This window comes from Balaenoptera musculus, chromosome X, assembly GCF_009873245.2.
Source record: "Balaenoptera musculus isolate JJ_BM4_2016_0621 chromosome X, mBalMus1.pri.v3, whole genome shotgun sequence".
Taxonomy (NCBI): domain Eukaryota; kingdom Metazoa; phylum Chordata; class Mammalia; order Artiodactyla; family Balaenopteridae; genus Balaenoptera; species Balaenoptera musculus.
In genome coordinates this window covers 23,162,754-23,169,725 of record NC_045806.1, presented here as the reverse complement: position 1 = coordinate 23,169,725, position 6,972 = coordinate 23,162,754, and positions in this window count along the sequence as shown.

The following is a 6,972-nucleotide window of genomic DNA, read 5'->3' as shown; positions in this document are numbered from 1 at the left end:
AGCAGACATCTCTCCAAATAGAATTTTTTTGAAATACGTATTAGTTTGTAACAGTTTTGTTTCTTGTAGCTGATTAATCCAAGTAATATTAAGAAGATAAGCAAATTATTTCAAGGCAAATGTTCTTCTTGAGTATTCAATCCTTTTCGTCATCATTTGCTTAAATTCCCTAGATTTAAAATTTGATTGAATCAATAAATATTTCCACAGTCCCCAACATGTGCCAAGTGTGGTCCATCTGTTGGAGGTACATTATTGGGTTACTGCTTAATGTGGAAACAGTCAAGAAAATAAGGAGATATCTTAGAGAAGATAAGGGCTAAGATATAAGTATGTATTCAATACATGTTCTTATATTAGCATAAATTAATGACACCTGATCACATATTAAGTCTTAAAATAGGTATTAAGGATTTCAAAAAACTTTCATCAAACAAATTACAATCTCTGTCCAAGTAAGTCTGCCTATCATTTATCTATCTATATGATAAAAACAAACTTAGTGCCCATCATTTGAAAATAAGTGAACTATAAATTACGTACATCAACATGGATGAATCTCACAAATATAATATTGAGCCAAAAACAAAGTCAGTAGCATACTAAGACCTGTAATATGTACTCATTTATATATTGGAGATGCTCGTCTGATCAAGGCAGACTAGGTAAATCAGACTACCCATGCAACTTGAAATGCTGGAAGATAGATAGATGGAGAGAGAAAGAGGGAGGGAGAGAGGGAGAGAGGGATTGAAGAACAAAGGCAGTGGTCTGCCAGAAAAATTACAATGTGAAGATCCATAGAATTCAGTTGAATATTTGCAGTTGTCTTTCCCCTTGAGGAATATACAGATTCGGATAGCTTACTTAGAGGTAGAACAATGAACAGAACTTCCAATAAACTCACCAGGTCACAGGGAAAACCAGATTTGGGGATTTGCTAATCATTGTCTATGTGTGGTGGACAGCAGGATAAGAGGCTGTAAATTCTGCTGGGTTTGGATGGGACACTGAGGGCTATAGTTTGGGAGCAACAGTAAAGCCGAAAATGACCAACTCTTACCAGGCTCAACTTTGAATCATTTGAATCTCTGTTTGGAATAAATAGGTCTGGAAGTGATAGTGCTGGTAGTAGCAAAGCCAGAGTGAAATTAAATCTGAATTATCTCTACAATTTTCATGTATAGTTTTTGGCATACAATTAGAAATGGCCAGGATAAGTAGGAAAAAAGAACACGTGACCAAAACCCAGTTGAAACAGCAGATAACAGAAGTAGAATCACAAGTTAACCAGATAAAAGACCTATCAGATATGCATTAAAAATGCCTATGTTCAAATAAATAGGAGACAAAATTAAGAATTTTAGTGGCAAACTGATAATTACAAAAAACTCAGATCTCGTTTCATGTACTTTGAAGTTTTGTAATTAGGCTCCTAAACATTAGGATTATTGTCTTCCTGATAAATGGATTCATTAATCATAATGAAATGTCCCTATATATCTCCAGTTATACTGTTTCTTGGAGTCTACTTTGGCATTAATATACCCAGTCAAGCTTTCTTATGCTTAATTTTACATGGTATATTATTTTGTATACTATTACTTTCAACCTGTCTCTTGAATTCAAATTACTTCACATGTTAACAGCATATAGTAAATAGGACTTGGCTTTTTTCTAGTCTGAAAAACTCTCCACTCTAATTGGGATGATTAGGTCTGCTTAAATTTAATATTATTACTAATATAGTTTGTTTTAAAGTTGGTGATCTTGCCATTTGTTTTCTATTTTTCCCGTCTCTTTATTTTTCTGTTCCTCCTTTTGTGCCTCCTTTTGTTTTATTGAATATTTTTTATTATTCAATTTAAATTCCTCTCTTGAAATTTTATCTTTGGCAGTTTAAAAACATGTCACACATTCTTTAACATCCTTTCCTTCAATAGACGGGTTTTATGGCTGCTCCCAGGATTCTGGGCCAAGCTTAGTGAATCTTTGTAACCAATACAATGCAGCAGCTATGATGCTACATAAATTCCTAAGCTGAAATTCCAGCCAACTGACATTACCAGCTGCCACCAGCAGAGGGCGCAGTATTGGTCCTCCATCCAGTGCTTTTCAAGCATTTCTGTGGTTCTCGGTTTCCATCAACCATTTGCTTTCATTTCCTGTAGAAGTTCGGGTAGTAACGTAAATTGCAGGTTGACCACTGGCAAATTGACTCAGGTTTGTTTATGTGGATATGTCTTAATTCACTGTCAGTTTGGAAAGATAATTTTGCTGGATATAGAATTCTACTGACAGTTTTATATTTTCTTTGGGTTATCAGAAAGATTCTGCTCCTGTATCTCGGTTCTCTATGGATTCTGTTGAGAAGGCAGCCATCTTTTAAATTGTCGTTTCTGGGGAGGTAACGTATCTTTATTTTTCAGAAGTTTTGATTTTTGTACACTTCACTAATATTATTTATATTTCATTTAAATGTCTAAAAGTAGTTTACTACTGAAGTATTTTAAAATTTAAATAGCTATTTAGCCAATTCTAAATTTTCCATTTGTGTAAATAAAAGTATAATTTATTGGATTGACAGTAGCAACAAAATATAGCAAAAGTAAAAACAAGCTCACATAAAAAATAGCTGAAGTCAAAGCATTTATTTTTTCTTACTAAAATACATAAAAAATTTGCATAGACTATACATAAATTAAAACGATTTAAGCACATTGATAAGCAGAATATCAAAATGGCTTGTTATAATTGTTCCAGCATTGAACTGAATGAGAAACCGCAAGACTCTTGATTTAAAAAAATGAAGGGACACTTGTGTTACCTAGAGCAAAATATTTATACCTACTGTACTTATATAATATACAAAAAATTCTACTTTGGAAAATATTCTATTAGTGAAATGATTTATATAAATAGGGTATATATCAGAACCTATTCAGTAACAGGGAGTATATAGAATGTGAGTGAAAGAAATAAAGAGTTTATGCATGTATATACAAATATATATACATACTTCATATGTAATGATTTTGATATTCAAATAATTATGAAATGATATACTCTTTAACAAATTGTATTAGTAGAATTCATATGTGATATATACAAGAATAAATACTAATGGTAATTAGTATATAATATGCTTAATAGCTAGTGGAAATTAAGTAAGATATAAACTTTTTAATATATTGATAACCTGAATTTGGAGGGAGTATAGAACGGTTCTGAGTTTTTGGAAATTAATTTGCTATTTTTTACCAATATTTTAAATTTGCCTACCCTTTTCCACCATGATTGGCTTTCTATGAGTGTATCTGACAGAATTTGTCAAAGATGTGTGTAAAAATATGGCTACAGAAAGGCAAAACAGCTATTTTTAATAGACTATAATGTATTCATACTGTAAATGCATTGCAGGTTTTACAGCCAATCAGATAGATCTTATATAATTGCACAAGATATCTCCAGAACATAATTTTAATAAAAAAGCAAGCAAATTTATTTCACATGTGTTTATAAGTATATAAATGTATTATTTATATAGATGCATATTTATATGTACGTTTGTTCAGTTACACTCTTCATTGCTAATCATGGTTACTTCTGTGAAAGGATATGTATCTGTGTTTTTTTGAAATTTTACACTGAGTGCACATTTTACTCGTAATCAATAAAATAAAATAAATTGTCACATGGAGCATATTACTGATGATTCTTTTTAACCATCTACTTTATTTTTATAAGTAGTATAGTACAGTGAGAAGTTATGCTTAAAGCCAGAATTATAACAGAGGTAGATGGGAAAGAAATAATATGAAAAAATATAGAAAACTTACATGGAGAAAAATTTAATTTAGATGTGAACCATTTATAAGAAACTGACCTCTAATTAGTCAGTGAAATCATTATACTGGGGGCTATGAGTAAAAGTGTCAGAAAGAATGCTTTTTTTTACTGTTCTACTAGGATTAAATGTCAGGTGTAATGTAGAGTTTACTTAATATTCAGGGGCTTCTCTTTCCATGATATCAGAAAAAGTGACAACAGTAATCAGGGTCAAAATCCTCTCAATTTTTATCTGATCAGTATACAGAAAAAGACTTAAAACTATAATCTTGTTGTATAGAGTTTTCATGCCATTTCTTTTTTTTAATTATTAATTATTTAATTAATTTATTTATTCATGGCTGCGTTGGGTCTTTGCTGCTGCGCATGGGCTTTCTCTAGTTGCAGCGAGCTGGGGCTACTCTTCGCTGCGGTGTGCGGGCTTCTCATTGCAGTGGCTTCTCTTGTTGTGGAGCACAGGCTCTAGGCGCGCGGACTTCAGTAGTTGTGGCACATGGGCTCAGTAGTTGTGGCACATGGGCTCAGTAGTTGTGGCTCATGGGCTCCAGAATGCAGGCTCAGCAGCTGTGGCACACGGGCCTAGCCACTCCACGGCATGTGGGATCTTCCCGGACCACTGTACGAACCCGTGTCCCCTGCATTGGCAGGCGGATTCCTAACCACTGAGCCGCCAGGGAAGCCCCATGCCATTTCTTATGATGTGTATGAAATGTTTAGTGAGAATTGCTGTTCTTAGAAAAATGTGTTTAGATTGAACTGTATGGAATCCAGCAATATTGCTAGATGCAGTTATTAATTCTAGTTTATTACATATAGATTATTTTGAGATATTCTAGAAACAAATATCCAATTGGTGAATAATGACGTGTTCATTTCTTTCTTTCCAATTATTTATGCATTTTTAACTTTTGTCTGCATTATTGGCCCATGACCTCCATAAAATGTTGGAAAGAACTGGTAATAACAGGCAAACCTGCCTCCATCCAGATCTCAGGTTGTGTTTTTCAATGTTATATCACTAATTATGATATTTGCTATAGTTTTCTGAGTTTTTCTAAAACTCGTAACTGGATGGTAAATTTGCCTGATGGTTTCTCTGTGTCTGTTGTGAAAGTGACATGGTTATTTGTCTTTTGTTAAGGAGATTTGATGTTAAAATGTTAAGCCACTTAAGAATTCAGCTTTGGATTAAAGTTAATTTGTTCATGGGATATTATAATTGAAGTGTGTTTGGATTCATAAAGATTTTTTTCTTTATGTTGTCATGATGCATATCAACCATTGATCTTCCTTTCCTATATTGTCATTATCAGTTTATTGTAAAATTTATAAGGATCTCATTAAGTATTTTGATTAGTGTTTTTACCACTTCTATTCCATGTGAGGGGATGGGCAATATTGGTATTATTTATTTCTGAATTTTATGGAAAAGTTCACACAATCAGGCATCAGACCATAGAAATTATTTGTAGGAAGGTTTTTATTATGGATACAATTAAATTAAAACATATAGGATTTTGAAAATTTCTTGTTAAGGTGTGTTTTTCTGGAATTTTGTCATGTCAGATAACTTCAAATATTATGTAAGGGTCTCAAGCGTCTATAGTGATGATCCATTCTATATTCTATATGTGTTGATAATGTATGTGTCCCTTTGTTTGTGTGTGATCAGTCTTGCCAGGAATTACAATCTTTAAACATTTTCCCTGCCAAAATAATTTTTGGATTTGTCAATCTTTGTATTTTTCTGAATTGCATTAGCTAATTCTAATTTTCTTTTATATCTACTATCTATTCTTTTGGTTTAAATCAGCTTTTTGGTTCTCAATTTTTGAGGTGAGGTGAGGTGGATTATTACATCTTCAATTTTCAAGGTTTCTTCTTTTGCTTTTAATGCTAGAATGTTTCTTTAGAGACATTTTGGTGGATCCCACACATTTTTAACAGCTTTTCTTAGGTGTAATTGACTTAAAATGAACTATACAACATTGAAATAATGTAACTTTTGAGATATCTATATATTTGTGAAATCATCACCACAGTTAAGATGATAAGCATATTCATCCCCCTCCCGGGTTTCCATGTGCGTCTTCGAATTTTTCCCCCTTCTGATCCAGCCAAGCCCTTCTCTGTTTTTCATGCTATGAACGTTTTCATACAGTTCTTTGCGTGCATATACATGTTCATTTTTTTCTTGGATGAACATCAAGGAATGGAATGGTTGAGTCACATGATATGTGTTTCTTTAAGATACTTTAGAAAATACATTCATCTCATTACAATCAGTGGTTGAGTTTTTTGAAGTTTGGTCTCAGGTTTTATGAGTAGTTTTCTGTTTCAGGTTTATATTGACATTTAGAGCACAGACACTTAAGGATGTTAAATTCACCCCTAGGTTGTTTTCCAGATTCTCTCTGCCAGGGTGGGCCTTGAACCCAGTCTGTGTCCCCTGAGTTGGTGAGAGGACTGGAAGCCCTGATCAGCTGCTTAGCTTATTAGCTGCAACTTTTTTCTTAGCATCCTATGTTCTTAGTCACCTCCTTTGGATCAGCAAAAGGTTTATGGGGGAAAGGGGTACCAAATTTGTGTCTCATTTCGTGGGTTTCTCTTCTGAGATTCAGTTTCTTCAAATGCTTGCTTCTTTGGGTTTTTGTTACCTTTGAACAGAATGTTTAATATCTACCAGCTTTCCTAGTTTATCTCAGCGGGATGGTTGGGCAGAAATGGCTAGTCTACCATTACTGGAAGAAGACGCTCTGCACATGCTATTTTTTGAAATATGTTTTAGCTTTAATTATTTTTCCTCCTAGAGTCAATTATCCAGTCTTTTGCCAAAATATTTCTTTAGTTTCTTACATGTGCCAGGTATGCATATGAAGGTACATTATTGAAATGTAGCCTAAAGGAAAACAGACAAGTAAATATGGAGTATATTATGAAAGATAAAATCTGTAGTAATCTTTTATGCTGTAGTAATAGCCAGAATACCTATATGTATTATATTTACTGGTTACTCAAAGGATTGTCACGTGGATCTTTAAATTATCTTGGTCTATTTAGAGTTAAAATAGTACCAGTTTATGTATGTGTAGCCTCAAAACAGTATGAATCCATTTATTTTCC